The sequence below is a fragment of the Eublepharis macularius genome, chromosome 3, assembly GCF_028583425.1.
Source record: "Eublepharis macularius isolate TG4126 chromosome 3, MPM_Emac_v1.0, whole genome shotgun sequence".
Taxonomy (NCBI): domain Eukaryota; kingdom Metazoa; phylum Chordata; class Lepidosauria; order Squamata; family Eublepharidae; genus Eublepharis; species Eublepharis macularius.
In genome coordinates, this window is record NC_072792.1 from 170,148,688 (window position 1) to 170,168,189 (window position 19,502).

Here is a 19,502-nt window from a genome sequence, read left to right on the forward strand (position 1 = left end):
TTTTGGGGTCAAAATTGGCCCCAGCAAAGTGTAGAAGCACGCCTATGACCGGCACAATGGTGTCACTTCAGGAAGTGATGTCATCACGCCCCACCAAGAGTGCACCCAGTGTGCACTTTTCTGTGTTGTCTGCCTGAGGTGGGCAACCTCCAGGGGACTTATCACCTCCTGCTGATCGCCAGAGATCAGCGGGCAATAGGCAAAATCCTTGAGAGACTGCTGAGAGAGTTCTGAGAGAGCTGTGATGATCAGCCAGGCTGCATGGCAACTACTCACCTATTCTAGAATCTACAGCCAGGTTATCTTTTTCAATAGGATATCCAGTTGTCTCTTTAGTAGGATGGCATATCCTACTTTCATATTTGCTCTTTTCCTTTTAGAATTGAAGGCAGATTTTAAAGTATTTTAAAAATAACCTAGCCAGGGAGTTGATTTTGCCTTCTTCCCCAGCTTTTATTACCCTAATTAAGACTTCTTTTGATGATGAATGCTATAAGGGGGGAAACAGGCACTTAGTACCCAGCACTGTTCTTCTGGAGCACCAGTGGCCTCACAGTTCTTTCTAATGATTGAAGTTTGTTTTCCTTCAATTAAGAAATTTGCTCAGTTTGATTTGTTTGCTTTATGCACAGTGGGAACTGTTTCTTCTGCCATTATTTGAAGTTCATTCAAAACCTTGTGTTTATCATCAGTGTGTCTTTTCTCACAGAGAACCCTCAAACCGAGATCAGAGCTCTCGTCCGGCCTTAAGGGAACCTCCTCAGAAAAACGGAGGGAACCAAAGTAAAAAAGAAAAATTGAATTTGATTTGGAAGTTCCCAGGGGAAATGGAAGAATCTGAGTGGAAAGACGCTGGTATGGAACAGTTTTAGGTGGGTAGCCGTGTTGGTCTGCAGTAGAACAGATCCTTAGAGACTGACTAGATTCACAGAGTATAAGCTTTCAAGAGACAGAACTCCCTTAAGAAGGTTCCTAAGCTGCCACTGGACTCAAATCCTGCTGTTATGGAATAGTAGGTTGTAGGGCTAAAATATGGAGTGTGGAGAACAGGAAGAACTCAGTTCCTTAGGAGTCAAGAGTAGGTTTGCCAGGTGAAGATGTTCTAAATAAGTGACACATAATGGGACTCAGAAAGAGTCAGATGAGGATCTGAGTGACGGGTATGCCACTCCTCACTCTGCCATGGATGTTCTCTGGGTGACCACGAGCCCATCAGACACTCTCATCCTTGCCTACCTCACAGGGGCGTTGTGAGGTGAATCAGGGAAGGGAGCACCACCCGATCTTCCTTGGAAGAAGGCTAGAGAAAATTATGCTAAATATTAAAATCAAGGCTTTTTCCAGTTACAGTGTATCTATTTTTTCCACGAGTATTGGAAACGAATTTTACAAAAGGATCATGCAGGTCCTTGGCCTGGGCTGAAAGCCCAGTTCCATGGTTTCATTTATTTATGTATTTATTTACTTGACTTGACATGGCTTAACTGAACTTGGCTTTAATTTACTTAAAGAGAACCTTCCTCTTTGAGACTCAAGGCAGATTACAGGATATAAAACAGTACAATCAGACGGTGGAAGACAACCAAGGAACAGCCTGGTTCAGCCCAAATCTGGCCGCTGCAGAGCATAAGAGCACACTGCACCACTTAGGAGTGCACCCTGGGAGGCGCATTTCACCCCACACCCCAGCCAAGTAAGGCTGGTGGAGGGTGGGAGTGGGGATCCCCTGCCCCCAGTGGAGGACCGACAACCCTATGCAACCCTCTCCCCTCTTCTCACTGAGGCCTAGCAGGTCCTCTAGTGTTAGAAGCAGTTGTGACAGAGGGCAAACAGTGGTCCAGGGGCAGGTGAAGCCCCATACTTCCTGACTTACATCATGGCATCACACAACTCTCCAGAAACTTCCCAAATCTCTATTGTAAAAACCATAGGATGTGGGGGGTTCCTAGAATGCTATGTGTCATCACAGCATCACACAATGCTGCCCCCCTCACCCCATTTTGCTTCTTCTGTGCCGTTGAACAGCAGCAGGAGGCTGGGGGCAGGGGCAGGAGGTTGCCCACTATAGGAAGCAACCTGGCAAACCTAGATCTGACCCACTCGCAGGGTGGCACCTTCGGAAGGCTTGGCTCAGATGTTTTGTTAATGCCATTTCAAGAATACAATGGAGATTTTTTTCCTTTGTGATTTGTGTAACTCTTGTATGGGAACCGATCAGGTGACTGGGGTGCCCTTAACTTGCGTATGTGAGGTCTCAAAAATTGTGCTTTGTCTCTTGTATATACATGGCATTCTCAATAGATTCCTGCCCATCCTATGTTTCTGTTTTTCAAAACTGCACATGTGAAAATGCTGCCAGTGCAAACAGATCGGCAACTGTTATCATCATTTATGAATGCTGAATGGTATGATTACTTTTAAACAGCAACTGATTTATACAATTTGTGATTAATTTAACTCTGTTTAATCAACTGCCTGCCAAGCAAAGTGGTGATGCAACAAGAGAGTACGGGGAGTAGAACTGCACCAGGCTATGTGAGAACATACAAGTGCGCTTGTGCAAAAAGTGTCATACTGGGCTGTTAGGAAGGAATTCGTTGAATCAATCTGCTAAACAGCTGCAAATGGGTCCATAAGCAAAGACAAACAGTCCAACAAAAATTCAGTTGCCTGATCGCAGCTGGAGAACAAGACATGAACCAAACATGACATGAGCCAAACATGAGTGCTTAGATCCGCAGATAAACACCTACTGATGGTCCCTGGCCCCAGGGAGGCTTGACTGGCCCCAACCAGGGCCAGGGCTTTTTCTGTCCTGGTCCCTGGTGGAACTCTCTGTCAGAAGACACTCGGGCCTGTCAAGATCTTGTATCTTTTTGGTGGGCCTGTAAAACGGAGATTTTCCACCAGGCATATGGTTGAGGCCAGCAAAGGATCCATCTAACCAGCCTCCCTGCCGGTCTCCTACCAGCAGAGAGGCTATATGATCATCTCCCCCCCACCCACGTATGATGAACTAGAGGTGAGTTATAAACTCACACCTCCGCCCTCTTTTTATGTGTATGATGTGCAGGGAAAGGGGTTGTGATTTTATTATCTACTTACTGTAATTTTATCCACTGCTGTAGACCGCCCTGAGCCCGCTTGCAGGGAGGGTGGCTTATCAATTGAATAAATAATAATAATAATAATAATAATAATAATAATAATAATAATAATAATAAACCAGTGGATGTGTTGGTGTTTCTAGTCTAACCTGGGTCCTCCACATAGATTAAGTTAGTTTTATGCTCTGTTTTCCATGCCATCTTCCCTACAACCTCAGCACCATTCACATGAAAACTGACTTTGAGATCCTGTAGAACTGGTGCCAGAAACTCTTGACCCTGGCCCATGGCTATGCGAAGATCTGCATCCACTGCTTGGGTTTCAACATCAACCAATAACAGAGCAATTATTTTTCCCAAAGAGCGATTATCTCCTACCAAATGATTTTTAAGGCAGATAAATGATGTGCCGTGCTAAGAAATGAACAGCTTGATGGTCAATTCCTCACTCTAGCAAACTAAATAGCTTGGGTTTCTCAATAGTAAATTTTCATTACGACTCTCTCTCTTTCTCTGCTAACTCCCTCTTCAGTTCAGCATTGCAAAATAAAGTGATGGACAGAGGGAATTAACAGGTTGATGCTAAGCAATTTTTCCTCATCCTAAGAGGAAAAGAGATATGTGAAGCAATATGGGAAATCTTGTATACCAGGAAAATGCCCCCATTATGATGGGGACGAGAAGGACCTATAGCACTGGGATCTTGAGTTGGTATGCAATTAAAATTTGTGCGCAGAGTACAGAGAGAGGCATGGGACTTAGTACTGCTCATGAAGTTCCCAATAGGCTTGTAATGCAGTTAGTAATTATCATTACCCAATTCACAATCCAGGAGATATAACCAGAGCTGATGTCTTTCTTTTGATGAGGCAGCCAAGGTCAATAGTCACTTCTGGTGCATACTCAGGGCTTCCCTTCCAGATAGTTAGGGTTGCCAAATCCAGACTGGGAAATTCCTGGAGTTTTGGGGATGGACCCAAGGAGGGGGGGATTTGGGGAGGCGAGGGATTTCAGTGGTGTGTTATGCTATACAGTCCACCATACAGTACACCCTCACTATCCAATAATAGTTTATCTTCTTCTTGTATCTGACAGCCAGTTTGGTGTAGTGGTTAAGAGAGGCAGGACTCTAATCTAGGGAACCAGGTTTGACTCCCCCATTCCTCCACTTGAGGCCAGCTGGGTGACTTTGGGTCAGTCACAGCTTCTTGGAGCTCTCTCAGCTCCACCCACCACACAGGGTGTTTGTCGTGAGGATAATAAACAGGGCTTTTTTTTCAGGGGGAACGCGGGGGAACGGAGTTCCGGCACCTCTTAAAAATGGTCACATGGCCAGTGGCCCCGACCTCTGATCTCCAGACAGAGAGGAGTTTAGATTGCCGCTCGGCGGTGTGGAGAGCAATCTAAACTCCCCTCTGTCTGGAGATCAGGGAGCGGGGCCACCAGCCATGTGAACATTTTTGCCAAGGGCAATTTAAACTTTAAAAAATTCCCCCCTTGTTCCAGCTGACTCAAAGTGATGTCATTGTGCGGTCTTGAGTTCCACCACTGAGTTCCACCACCTCTTTTCCCAGATAAAAAAGCCCTGATAATAAGAACACACTTTGTAAACCGCTCTGAATTGGTGTTAAGTTGGCCTGAAGGGCAGTATATAAATTGAATGTTGTTGCTGTTGTTATTATTATTATCTTGCATATCATTTTCTTTTCTTTCTCCTTTCTTAACTTATAGGTTAACCATCTACCTGGTTTATTTGCCAGTTCAAAGTTTCTTTAATATAATTTCATTTCATTTCCATCTCTCTAATTGTTAACATTGACAACTGCCATTGTAACGTTCTTATTTGATGGATAATTTTATTATTACATGGAGCAATAACTCCGGGAGATCTCCAGGCACCACCTGGAGGTTGGCACCCCTACTGAGAGCAGGGATTCATTTCAGGTTTTTCTACAATGCCATTGTAATTTTTGGAATGATGGCCCAGCTCCAGGTAAAGGCCTGCAACCTAATCAACATCAGGGAAGCACTGCTCAGTTGTTTAAGAAACACGCAGATGTCTGTCTCTCGACCTACATTTCAGTTCCCATGTGGCATGTTGAGACTCTGAATGTGCCAGAACCAATTTAGTACTCTTGAAAAAAAACTACCTTTGATCATTCGTGGAACAGATTTGTAATTAGTGGTCCAAATACAATATGATCAAAAGGGAACTCCTGAAGCTGGGTCAGACCCTTGATTTATCAAGGTTAGTCTTGTGCACTATGATTTGCCAAGGTCTCACATAGCCTATCCTTTTAATGAGAGAAGCTGGGTGTTGAACCTGGGACCTTCTGCTTGCAGAGCTAATGAGCCAAGGTCCTACCATGGTCTCACACCACAGAAAAGGATTCATCACTAATTGTGTGCCCAAGAGATAGTTGTTACTTGAGCCTGAGCTCGGGCCTCTAGAGGTAAGGATAAATAATGGAGATACATAACGGGCGCAGGAGAGTGACAGCTCAGGGAAACCCAGGACTGCCCCACAATGCACTTGTCTCTTTGAGTGTCTCTGTGCGTCTGTCTGGAAACGTGAGTGTGGTTCCTTCTGATTACCATTTTCACAAGGATGATCAGGGGTCTGGAGACTGAGCCCTACGAGGAAAGGCTGAGGGCCTTGGGAATGTTTAGTTTGGAGAAGAGGAGGTGGGGGGGCATGATTGCTCTCTTTAAATATTTGAAAGGCTGTCATTTGGAGGAGGGCAGGGAGCTGTTCCAGTTGGAAGCAGAGGATAGGACCTGAAACAATGGGTCTGAATTACATGCACAAAGGTACTGGCTGGATGTTAGGAAGAACTTTTTCACTGTCAGAGTAGTTCAAAAGTGGAATCAGCTGCCTAGGGAAGTGGTGAGCTCCCCCTCACTGGCAGTTTTCAAGAAGAGGCTGGATAAATACTTGTCAGAGATGCTTTAGGCTGATCCTGCACTGGGCAGGGGGTTGGACTAGATGGTCTGTATGGCCCCTTCCAACTCTATGATTCTATGATTCTATGATTCATACCTTCTTTTCTTGAAGAAACTCGAGTGGTGCACACAATACTCTCCTCCCCATTTTAACCTGACCGCAACTGTAAGAGATAGACGAGAGAGACTGATCATGAGTGACTGACCCAAGGTCACTCAGTGAAATTCATAGCTGAAGGGGATTTTAACCTGGCTCTGCTTCCCACCGGTAATTTGGCACTCTAAGCAATACACCATCTGGGCTCTCCAAGTTTCCTCCCCTTCCCTCTACTGCCCCATGACATTCTGCTGTGTTTTTCTTCTGCATAGCCACGAGCTGCATCGAACAACTGCATTGGGCAACTGTGTTGAATGCTGGATATATTGCATTTGCCAGTTGTGTGACTGGGACACGTTGATCATGTATGTTAATCATTTTGGAGCACTTTACAAATCATTTCTAAATGGAACCCTAATAGGGAAATTGAGCCTCTTTATCCGGGTGCTTTCCCAGTCCTGGATATGAGCAGCATTCTCAATGGTTCTCCCTGGTTCTTTTGCATTGTGCAGGATGTGTCAGACTGATAGGGCTGATAATGACTCTGTTGGCTGGCTCCTTCTCCCATATGAACCTATCCATCCACTGTGGTTAACTTTGGAGTCCCTGCCTGGGGTGCCCCTGCCATTTGAAACTAGTTTTGTGGTCCCAAAACTCCCGCCCGTGTCTTTGGAACTCCCTCTTCTATTGTCCTCTATAATTGTCTTCTGCCAGTGGGTATAGACTACTGTGATTCTTTTGGAGTACCCTGGGAAACTTTTATTGGCCTCCATTGATGCTTCTACCTGCATCTGTTTGTTTATACGTCTTGATGATTTAATTAAGTTTTTATATGTTTTTTAATTATATTTTTATATACATTTTAAATGTAACTTTGATGCGTTAAGTGTTTGAATACCTTTGTTCGCCACCTTGGGGATGCTATTTGAGTGGGAAATGGCATATAAATGTTTTAAATAAATATATAAATAAATTGCACTGCTTCCTCCTTGTTTGGGCTGGTGTAAAGGCAGCCCACCCACTAAGACCAACCCTGGTGACTGTTACAGGCACCAAAAACAGCTTCTCAGTGGCAAATGGCAGCTTTAAGCAGTGCCCTTTGCCCCAATGCTGCTGCCAGGTTTGCCTTGCCTCCTTCCACTGCACCCCACTTTTGCGAAGGAGGGATGGAGGGAGGGAGGAAAAGCGGGTAGCTACCTGCTCCCACCTTCCAGCTACCCAAATGCAGTGATATGTAGATCAATATTACAACCAGGGCTCATTTTGAGGGGGAACATGCGGGAATGCAGTTCTGGCAGTTCCCCAAAGAGGTCGCATGTCAGGTGGCCCCCACCACCTGACTCTCGGCAATTTTGGGCCCATTTTGTCCTATATTGGGGCCAAAGGCCCGGATCAGGCCTCTGACAGGTGGTGGATCACTCTCCTGCTCAGCAGCGGCCCGATCCTGACCATTTTGGGCCCCTTTTCAGCCATTTTCAGCCCCTTTTGCCATTTTGGGCCCAATTTTGGCCCTGAATGGCCAGGATTGGGTCCAAAACAGCCAGGATAGGTGATATCAGGGGGCATATCAGCATAACTGATTTGGCATACGCAAATCAGTTATGCCAATGACACATTTCCGGTGATGTCAAGGGGTGCGGCATATGCTAATGAGTTATGCTAATGAGTTACTCCAGCTCTTTTTCTACGAAATGACCCCTGATTACAACCAAGGCACATTCTTCCCTTTTGGTTGCCCCAGTGCTCTTTCCAGGTTACCATGGACATGATTCTACACACAACCCAACAGCGTAATCTCAGAGGGTCAAAAAGATGAGGCGTTGTAAGATCCATTATTGGATCTTCCTGGTGATTTTAAAAGAGTGATTTGATAGGGACACCAGGTCTACAATTCAGATAAGGGACTGATGGGGAGGAGTTAACCACATGGCTTCTCTAATCAAAAGCCCCTCCCTTTGTGCCGTTATTAACGGTTTAAACATGGGCAATCGGCAAGAACCTCTGGTTAGCAAAACCGTGTTGGAGTTGTATGATCAACTCCCTGCTCTGCTTCCCATACGGCCTTGATCCAATGTGAATGCATGTGCCCAAAATGTACTTTTAAACGATCCAGGGAGATCCATCATCTCCATTACATTCAATCTCACCTTGAGATGCTTAAGAAAAAACAACCCAGAAACTCCATAATGGAATATAAGCTTTATAAATAGATTTCATTCTCTCCCTGGTTAAGGATGCCATATGATAATTAGTGAATACATTACAGTCTCTCAGGAATATAGATTATGGGGGAGATCGGAAAGGGATGTATTAGTCTTTTATACCAGCTATGGAAAACAAAGCCTGTCATTTCCACTAAATATGAATGTTTTCAGGTTCCGTACCATATGCATGGATTACTGTGGTGGTGGCGCACATGCTTGATTGCATTTGCTTTACTTACTGGATATCACATGTTTCTATATATGTCTTCCTTCTTCAAAGACATTGCTATTGTTAGCGAGTGACACTTGGTAGTTTCTTCAGCAGGTGTTCAAACCCTATACTTAAGATATTTTAATCCACATCTACCGCAACAAGATATCTAAAAATATATTTGAGCTTCATGGCACCAGCATAAGAGTGGTCAGATGGTCTCTCACTAAAATGAGAAAAAACCCTGGAACTGGCCCCACATTCCCCACCGCCAATTGACAAAGTTGGTGGAGGAAAGGGGGGGGCAATTTGGTATTCTGCCAATGCAACATCACTTTGAGAGTGTGAAGACTACACTGTCCCTACTTTTATATTGCTGTAGCACAGTGGCTAAGTGGTTTAGTAGCGAATCAGCACTCTGCTGGTTTGAAGCCCACTACTGCCATGAGCTCAGGAGGTGGCCTTGGGTTAGCCCCTCCTCTCAGCCCCAGCTCCCCAGCTGTATTTGGGAGATAATGATAATACTAACTCGTTCACTGCTCTGGGTGAGGCACTAATCTGTCTAGAAGAGTGGTATATAAGCACAGTTGGTGTCGTGGTGCAGCAATGATAGGACAGGTGAGGAGAAGAGAGAGATGAGGGACACTTCTGAGGTAACTGCCTTCTGGACTTATGGTTGTCCCAGTTTCACACTCTGGCTTCCCTTTTTATTTGTTAAACCCCCCTCAGCCACCTACGATCAGTTAAACCCTACACTTAAGAGAGCCGGTTTGGTATAGTGGTTAAGAGCGCAGGACTCTAATCTGGAGAACCGGGTTTGATTCCCCACGCCTCCACTTGAAGCCAGCTGGGTGACCTTGGGCCACTCACAGCTCTCTGGAGCTCTCTCAGCCCCACCCACCTCACAGGATGATTGTTGTGGGGATAATAATGACATACTTTATAAACCGCTCTGAGCGGGCGTTAAGTTGCCCTGAAGGGTGGTATATAAATCGAATGTTGTTGATGTTGTTAAAAAGGGGAGACACAAGCTTTATTTAAGTGATAGGTAGTACGTAATCCTCCCTATGCTAGGAGTGAGAAACTATGGATTAGGTCAATGGATATGGTCATCTATTTATCTATCTAGCATATTGATGTGCAGAAAGCAACTGGTATGGGCAAAAGACTATGTTCTCACCAATTTGCATCTGCCCTTCAAGCTGCTGTTAAAAGGCACTGCTACAATGGCTGTTTAAAATACTGGCAGCCTTATCACCAGCAAAAGATTGCTCTCTGTTATTCCCTTGCAGCTATTGTACAATCTCAGAGTAAAATTTTGAAAACTTAGAGCCAAAATGGAGGGTGGATTTGGTGAATGTTTGGCTTGAAGTCAGATTGATATTTGCTCCTTGACTCTCCCCCCACTTTCTCCCTACATTGACGTACGGCTGATTATTGAGGTGCGCCAAAAAGAATGCACTTGAGTTTTGTGTATTTCACATTGTGAGTTTTCATTGGCTTGGTGGACCGATTTTCTGGCCCCTGATGAAGAGATTGTTGTGAAACAAGTTTGAGTCTTTAGCCGGCCATTTGTTGGGCAGGGGGGGATCCTCCGGGCCCTTCCCCTGTCTTCACCACTCCACCTGGAATGTATAAAGGGAATATTGATTTTTTGCCTTGAAAGAGTGGCTCATGGAATACTTACCTGTTGCATTGGAATGTCCATTGGAGCATCTTTTTCCAACACAGCCACCTGAAAAGAAAGAACAAACGTTGGACTGAGTTCTCCTTTTGTGAGGACAGTGTTTCTTTTTCGGACTTGGCCGATACTGATGAAAATTTGAAATTATGTCTTTCATGTATGGAACGTCAAATTATTTTTCTAATGACTTTTAAGTATTTATTCGTATTTATTAGAACACAAGTCACTTTGCGCTTTTGAACTATTGATGAATGGCCTTATAAATTATTATATATGAGCATTGTATAATTATTTCTTCCCCTAGATGTGGTTTTTCCACCAAGTTGTTTGGTCAATTCCCTATTGGCGTCTCTTGTAGTTGTATCTCCCCCACTCCCAGCAACTTGTCACCCACTAGCAACAGATGATCTTATTTTTTTCAAGGTGAGGTATAGTTTCCTGCAGAGTGTGAAACTCAGGGCTCATTTCGAGGGGGAATGTGCAGGAACGCAGTTCTGGCAATTCCTCAAAGAGGTTACATGTCAGGTGGCCCCGCCCACCTGACTCTTGGCCATTTTAAGCCTGTTTCAGACTGGATTGGGGCTGTAACAGCCCAAATCGGGCCTCTGACGGATGGTGGATCACTCTCCCACTCAGCAGCAGCCCGATCCTAACCATTTTGGGCCCCTTTTTAACCATTTTCAGCCCTTTTTTGCCATTTTGGGCCCAATTTCGGCCCTGAATGGCCAGGATTGGGTCCAAAACAGCCAGGATAGGTGATATCAGGAGGTGTAGCATACGCAAATCAGTTATGCTAATGGCACACTTCCGGTGATGTCAAGGGGTGGTGGCATATGCTAATGAGTTATGCTAGCGAGTTCCTCCAGCGGGGGTGCATCAATCATGTCTGGCTTTTGTTATTGTCAACGGCTCTCCTCCTTCACCCCTCCTTTCCTTAAATTGCATTTTCATAATTGAGAAATTGCTTGTGGATGTCTTGAACAAATCTTTGCTCTTTGTTAAAGAAGCGGGTAAGATTCTACAGGCACAATGAAAACTTTGGGGTTTGCTGTGTGATTCCCTCCTCCCACCTTCTCCAGTGTACAACATATATCCCTTTCCAAATAAATATACTTGGTGGAAGGTGGAGAAGTTGGAGAGAGTGAATCTTATCTCCCCCAACTCTTCTCTGGCCACCAGTATGAAATTATACAGCAGCCTGCAGACTGTTTTAAAGCTTTGAATTTCAAATAACTCCTGTGATCTGTTGATCAATAACAATTTGTGTGCTTTGCAGTTGGTATAATCCTGCATTTTTTTCTGAGGAGCATCTCTTTAGCAGGAATAAGGTTGGTGGCCCTATTTAAAAAAAAAGAATCCCATAAAGGCTGATCGGTAAAATATACAGTGCAATACCTACTGGGCATCTCTAGTTAATCTTATGACAGTAAGCGGAGAGAAGCATAACTGCTTTTAGATGAGTATGCTATGATATCATTGATCAACAGGGCTTAAAAATGCAGGCTTGCACTGTGGTTATTTTTTTTTTTAAAGTATTAGATAAATTCAGCCGGACTGCAAAACCTCTTCTTGGCTCTGCATCACCCTGACTATTGGAGCAAAACCTGTCTGCCAAAAATCTATATGTGGTGTGTAGCGGTAGGAATGCTTTTTTGATTTCAGGCTGGCTTTCAAACTACTGTTTGCTTCGGAGGGCTTCCAACCTCTCTGCAGGCCTCTTCTTTAAGCTAGTTAGCATTTTGTCAAGCTATGCAGGGGAATGACACAAAAGGCGGGCGTGAGGTCATGGCTAAGATCCAAGGCATCGGACTTAGTCCAGTGCCAATTTTATTTGGGAGGGGAGGAACTGCAGCCTCTGCACTGATTCCCACAGCTCTCCTAGGGCCAGGTTTACCGACCAGGCTAGTAACTCTCAGCTCCCCCAGGAAGCCATGTGGAACATCCTTCTTGTATTTTTATCTCAAATGTCCTCTAACCAGCTTAAAACAGCATACAGGGATCTCCCCTCCTTCGTTTCATACTTGCCGCAATCCTGCAAGTGAGGGTAAGGTAAATGAGAGCACCTTGCCCAAATGACAATATTAGATCTCCCCTTGCCTTTAAAAACATAGAACAGGTGGGTCTGGCCCCAATTCACATCAGGACCATGGGGAAGGGGCATCAGCCTTCCAACAGAACAGAGCATGGCTCAGTTAAGGGGACTGAAAGGTCACGTCCCCTTTCCTCTCCCTGCATGGTCCCAATCTGCGTGGAGGTCAAGTGACCTGCTATTTATCTTATAAAAATGAAGAGAGATCTGTGAACCTGATTGTATGAGTTAGTGTGGGGATGTTGTCTTTTGCCTCAATGCAGCTAATGGTAACAACAACAACTACTACTGCTACATTTGATTTAAATACTGCCCTTCAGGACAACTTAACGGCCACCCAGAGCAGTGTACAAAACATGTCGTTATTATCCCCACAACAAAACACCCTGTGAGGTGGGTGGGGCTGAGAGAGATCTTAGAAGCTGTGATTGACCCAAGGTCACCAAGCTGGCTTCAAGTGGAGGAGTGGGGAATCAAACATGGGCCATTTCCACGCAGCTTACCTTCTTCTGGAAAACAGCGTCTTCATGCGCGAAATCACGTGAGAGGACGCTGTTATCGTGTGAGAAGATGCTGTTATCGCGGAAGACAGTGTCTTCTCATGTGATTTCGTGCAATAACAGCATCTTCTCGCGTGATTTCGCACGTGAAGATGCTGTTTTCCGGAAGAAGGTAAGCCGTGTGGAAACGGCTCTGGTTCTCCAGATTAGAGTCCCACACTCTTAACCACCACACCAAACTGGATCACTGGTACAGGTTATTAATTTTAGGGATTGGCCAAGCTGTTACTTACTTACTTACTTACTTACTTACTTACTTACTTACTTCCAAGCACCTCAAGGCCCAAGGCAGGCAACAGCAATATTAAAAAAAAGTGAAGAAAAAAATAAATATTGAAACAACTGATATGCAAGACATTAACACCCCATTAAAAACCATTCTAAAAACAATGTATGCCTCACTAGGAGGATATTTTCCCTTTTTTCCAGGCTGCTACCCGAAAGCTCTCCAGAATAACCTTGTGTTGCAGCCTTGCTGGAGAGCCCCCCCACCCCATTTCTTCTGGGAGGCTGTTCCTGAAGAATGGAGCAGCCAGTAAAGAAGTCTGCCTGGGTTGTTGCAGAGACTGCCTTAGATAAAGGCGGTACCGATAATATAGTTGGCTAACTCTGGCTTGGGAAATTCATGGAGATTGGGGGGCAGTGACAAGGTAAGGAAGAGTTTGGGGCTGGAGCTCCTTGAAAATGTGATGTCATAGAACAGGGGATCCCATTTTTTTTTACTCTGAGGGCACCTTTGGAAATCTACCACAAAATGGCTGGTGTAGGAGGTGGAGCCAGACACAAAATGGCTGCCACAGCTTACTTTATTCACATGGTGAAGATCCTTGTGCTGTGGTGGCAGCTGCTGCCAAAGTAATATTTTTAAAATCTGCACAGCCAATCGAATCTCCAGCAGCCAATCAGAAGCCTTTACTGGACAAAAGCTCCACCTGGCCCACTTTCTAAAACACAAGGTGGGCATTGGGAAAGGTGTTAGTGGGCACTATGGCACTCACAGGTACCCTGGTGGGGACCCCGGCCACGAAGTCTGTCCTCTGAAGCTGCCATTTCCTCCAGGGGAACTATTCTGCACAATCTGGAGACCAGTTGCAATTCTGACAGAACTCTAGACCTCACCTGGAGGATGGCAAACCTAATGTAATATATGTCTGGCTCATGTGCTAACTCCTTCTGGCCAAGGCACAAGAGCCAGTTTGGTGTAGTGGTTAAGAGCAGCAGGACTCTAATCTGGAGAGCCAGGTTTGATTCCCCACTCCTCTGCTTGAAGCCAGCTGGGTAACTTCAGGTCAGTCACATCTTTCAGAGCTCTCTCAGCCCCACCCATCTCATAGGGTGATTCTTGTGAGGATAATAATAACTTACTTTGTAAACTTCTCTGAGTGGGTGTTGTTGTCCCAGAGGGTGGTATATAAATCAAATGTTGTTGTTGTTGTTGTTGTTATGCTTTCATGTGCACATGTGAAGCAAAGGCTTAAGAAAGATTTTAGCAATTACTCACCACTCTTGTTCCATCTTTATCCAGGCTATCTTTGCTTGTTGCTTCAAGCGACAATATTTAATCTGTTCTAAAGTATTAGAATACTTATCCCTCACCCTCAATTCTCCAGACATTCATGCAAGAGACCCCCATGGACGCCTTGACCAGTTAAAACACATTTCTGAGCTCCTCTTTTCTCTTGCTTTCAGATACTTACCAGAGAGTCTTTCTGCGACTGACCGTCTCCAGTCTCATGTCTGAAGAAGGGAGCTCTGACTCTCAAAAGCTTACTCCCTGAAAATCTTGTTGGTCTCTAAGGTGCCACTGGACTCAAATCCTGCCTGTAGTGAGGGAGAGGAAAATGAGATGCCCCCCTCAAGTCCTTGCTTGTCCCCATCTGTTGATTATATTTCCAAAGGTTAATAGAGTTAAAGTCTTTTAAAAGCCCCAGGCCACTTGCAAAATTGAGTAACATCCCTACTAAATATATCTTAAACAAGGTTTCCATCCATGTGTGATCTTTGTGACGGGCAGAGAAGTAGCCTCTTAGTAGAAGCATCTCCACATATGTCTGTATTCTTCAAGGGCATTGCGATGGGGGCTCATTTCATGGTAGCAACACTATTTAGTTCTGGTGTGATAACCCTGAATTGCCATCTTTCATTACGGTAGATTTTCTTATTTCATAGAAAACTTAAATGCTTCAAAATGGAATTTCTTTGACAATTTAATTCTGTCTTGAGACCTAGAACTGCTGACTTTGAAAGCAAACTTTCTCATTATACCACCATTATGAAAAGGCTATCAAAGTGTGGGGATGAGCAAGCTTTGGCAGCAAATGAGCAAAGTGGAAGAGGATAATTGCAAAGCTGTTGGGATTTCTTTGGGAACAGTTTCATCTAACTGATGTCAATCAGGCCGTGCCAGTCACTCATCTTCTAGGGACTTTTTAAAAAGTTCTGCAGTTTGGTAATTCCCAGACTGACATTCCAGGGCACACTGGAGTGACGTGAGAGAGACAACAATTAAATAAGGAAAGACTTGTGCAACCTTCCCCCCCCCCCATGCCATCTGCAGGCGAGTGTGCTTGTTGCGTCTCTGTATGATTTACTTTTCAAAAACCACCTTCCAATCAACATCCATTGGAATCAAATTATCAGAGTTATCCTCTCCTGGTCACTGAGGATAATACATCCCAGGTTCGGCTTGGAAATGGAATTTCCTCCCTAGAAGTTCTGTCTGAAGTGGTTTTCTTCCTCACAGGGGCACTGGCAAATCCAAGAGATTTGCTACTGGAAAGATGCTGCACAGCACAGGCCTCTAGCAGCACCCGGTAATGATTTTTCTTAGAGGGTGGATCCACGTCAGTGACTAATGCAGAAAAATGTATTTATGTAACTCTTTGGCATGCTGCCATTAACACGTTTTAAAAATAAGCCTCTGTGTCCATGGGCAACAGTTTGGGGACGTGGTATGAATGGAGTTGCCAGGCAATGGACAGGAGGTCTGGGAGCAGGGATATGTGGTGGGAACGCGATGTTGTTAATGTTGCTATGTCACAATGGGCAGCTCTAGAAATCTCTAGAAACTCTATGGTTTTTGTTGTAGTGTCGTCAGCAATGTCACCGCTTTAAATTTTCTTCTGCTGCTGCTTGTAGTGGCAGCAAGCATCAGAGCTTGCCAGTGGGAAACTTAAGTATGAATAGTTTTGTCTTGACATGTAAGTGCTGAAGTGAATTGTATGCCAGAATTTAACACTGCTTACTAGATTGTTTTGATATCAAATCATTACCCAGGGCTAGTTCTGAATATATTAATGGTGGCAAAGTTAACACTAGGGGTGTGCATTTTGAAAATTTTTCATTTTGCTTTCGTATCTGTGGCTGTTGAGTGAAATGTTTATCATGACTGGGTAATTTTCTGGTGGGCAGTTATTGAGTCATAGTTGAAATTCATTAGTCTTCTTTTGTTCTCATGATTTTTATGGCTGTTCTTTTCAATGGGGAGGGGGGACCAGCAGGAGGCTCTGGGGCAGCTGTTTTTGCAATTAATTATTCAGAACGCAGTCCTTCCTCTAAACCAAAGAACACCTAAGTTTCAAGCAGATTGAACAAAAGGGGGCAATTTTACAGACCCCAAAATACCTCTCTCTCTTCACAGCCACGCTAACTTCTCTCTGTTAATCCCTAAAATGACTGTCAAGCAGCAGCCAACCAGCAGGAGAGCTTCAGCCAGCTACTAGCATTAAAAAAAAATTCCCTGAGTGCCTTCCTTTATATTCCTATTCTTACAGTGACTGACAAGAATTGTTTACATTTCCACTGAAGCTCTGCATTTGCCTGCCTTCCTTGTTGCGGTTTGTTGTTTGCTTCCTTTCAGAAAGTGAGGAATGCTTTCATTGCAGATTCCTCCCAGCCATCTTTTACATCCATTATTTCCTAAGGAGGACTTGCAGAAAGGGCTGGAGTTGTTTTTCAACCAAATGTCACAAAAATTGCAGCAGAATCTCTTCTGCCTGTCCTTCAAAGGACCACCAAGTTTCAAGCAAATTGGACAAAGCATTTGGATTCTACAGGACTCTGAGCAACCCATTAGGTTTCTCTACTTTCACAATAAAAAAATCTCTCTCCAACCCATAAAGTGCCCTGACCTGGACAGCCCAGGTGAGTCTGATCTCATCAGATCTCAGAAGCTAAGCAAGATTGGCCTTGGTTAGTAATTGGGTGGGAGACCTCCAACAAAGACCAGGGTTGTAGAGGCAGGCAATGGCAAACCATGTCTGTTAGTCTTTTGCCAAGAAAACCCTACCAGGGGTCGCCATAAGTCAGCTATGACTTGAGGGTAGTCCCTACCACCACCACCAACCCATAAGGAGGGGGTGAAAGGAGAAGGAAGGGAAAAGGAGAATGGTAGCTCTCTTTGGGATTGGCTTGGGATGCTCTTTATTACTCCCTTGGAACAATTGGATTGGAGGGAGAAATTCAGTGCAGAATTCAAAGTGAAATGTGAGCTCATGCTGCATTGCTGGTAAATGCCAGAACTAAAAATCACCCCCCAAAAATTATTTTCACGAGGGAGGGGTTTCATTACAACCAAGCAGCCTGAACCAGTGTTTCCATTCTGGAGAGTCACAAGTATGGCTCAAAAACAGTTTTTCCAGTACATATGAGCGAATAGATCGGATATACATGTCTGCCTCTGCCTCTGCCTCTCCCTCTGCCTCTGTCTCTCTCTTTCTCTCTCTCTGAGCATGTCTTAGACTCACTGTTTTACAAAGATATAAGAATGTGAAGAAATTAAATTTAAAATGTAATAAGGTGATACAATGTATGGAGTATAGGTCTGCAAAGATACAAGATTGTTCATAATGCTTATCCACTTTTAGGAATTTATGGCATTTGTTTTTTTATTTTGACTTAAAAACTGTACTTCTAATTAAGTAATAAATTATTTTTATCCTTTGTAATATGTTATGAATTTAATCTTGTCCTTATAATTTTGTACTGAGGATAATTTCTCTCTCTCTCTCTCTCTCTCTCTCTCTCTCTCTCTCTCTCTCTCTCTCTCTTTCTGAAAAATAAATTTACCTGCATTTGTGGTTTGGGAGGAAAGTACACTTCAGCTATCAGAAGTCAGGGATGTGCTATCATACCATTTGAATTATATTCATAATATGCAAATTGCAGTAATGATAATGATAATAATTTACTTCCTTTATACTCCTCCTTTCTTCCCAGTGAGGAGGACCCAGAATGTCTTACATTATTCTCCTCTCCCCCATTTTACCTCACAACCCTGTGAAGTAGGTTAGGCTGGGAGGGTGTGACTGGCCCGAGGTCACCCAGCCAGCTTCCAGGGATTTGAACCTGCATCTCCCAGATCCTAGTCTGAGACTCTAACCACTACACCACACTGACTTTCAACCCCAATCTTCAGTTAAAGAGCTGGCATCCCCAGCATGCATTCTGTTACCTGGCTGTGATCCTGGCAGCTATGTGCTTCTCTGAACTCCAGCCAAAACATTACTAGCAAACTAAACAATGTCCTGTTTGCCTTGGCAACTCCTTGTAATGTCGATCATGCTTTGCCAGTACGCCTCCCTGCCATTTAGCAATCAATAGCCTTTCAGGTTTTCCATTTGACCTACCCAAATGTCTTGAAATGCCTCTGTTGTTGTCTCTAGGAGAGGCATCAAAGTGGAAGTTATCATTTCTGTTGCTTTTGGCATAACTTTCGTAATGTTCCTATTGACCTAATGTGATGGAGCTTCAGAGACTTTGCTTGGTCGGCTGGATTTTCATCCATCTTAAGTTTAATGGCAGAAGAAACATAAACATGCCACCCAATGAATGAGAGATGGGATTTATGGGGCTGAAGTGTACATTAGTGGGGGAAAGCCTAAAAGATCAAGAGGTGCTTTTAGGAGCAGGCACCCTTTTTTATCTTTAAGAGACTAATTGGCCATACATTTGCCCCATTTAATAAACATCGGGCGGGTCCCACATGGCGCACTTGACAGAGTATACACAGCGAAGTAATTACACCAAAGAGATTAATTGTGAGACAGAGGTGGGAAGTAATGAATACAAAGTATTTAATTAGGCCATAAGCAAACACATTAAGGCTTGCCAAGATTGCAATAGTGGACTGGGGTGCTTCCAAAGGGCAGAGGAAAAACAAAGTAGGTGTGTAGCTTTCAGCCATACTGGAGAAAGGATTATAAAAAGATACAATGGCACTGTAAGTGACTTCATAAGCATATGTTGGGCTTGCCAGACCTCCCACTATGATGGGAGGTCTCCTGCCTGCAAGCCTTGTTGCCCGCTGCCACTCAGAGCCAAGCTACAAGTGATGCCTTACACAGGTTGGACACTTGTCAGCTTCCCTCAAGTTTTGATGGGAAATGTAGGCATCCTGGTTTTACAGCTTGCCTCTCCATTACAGCTGCAAGACCAGGATGCCTACATTTCCCATCAAAACTTGAGGGAAGCTGACAAGTGTCCAACCTGTGTCAGGCATCACTTGTAGCTTGGCTCTCAGAGTAGTGTTGGGAGAAAATAAAATAAGTTGCAGCAACTTTGTTGATGTCCCTACATCATTTCCAGGTACAACCAAGAGTAACCTGCC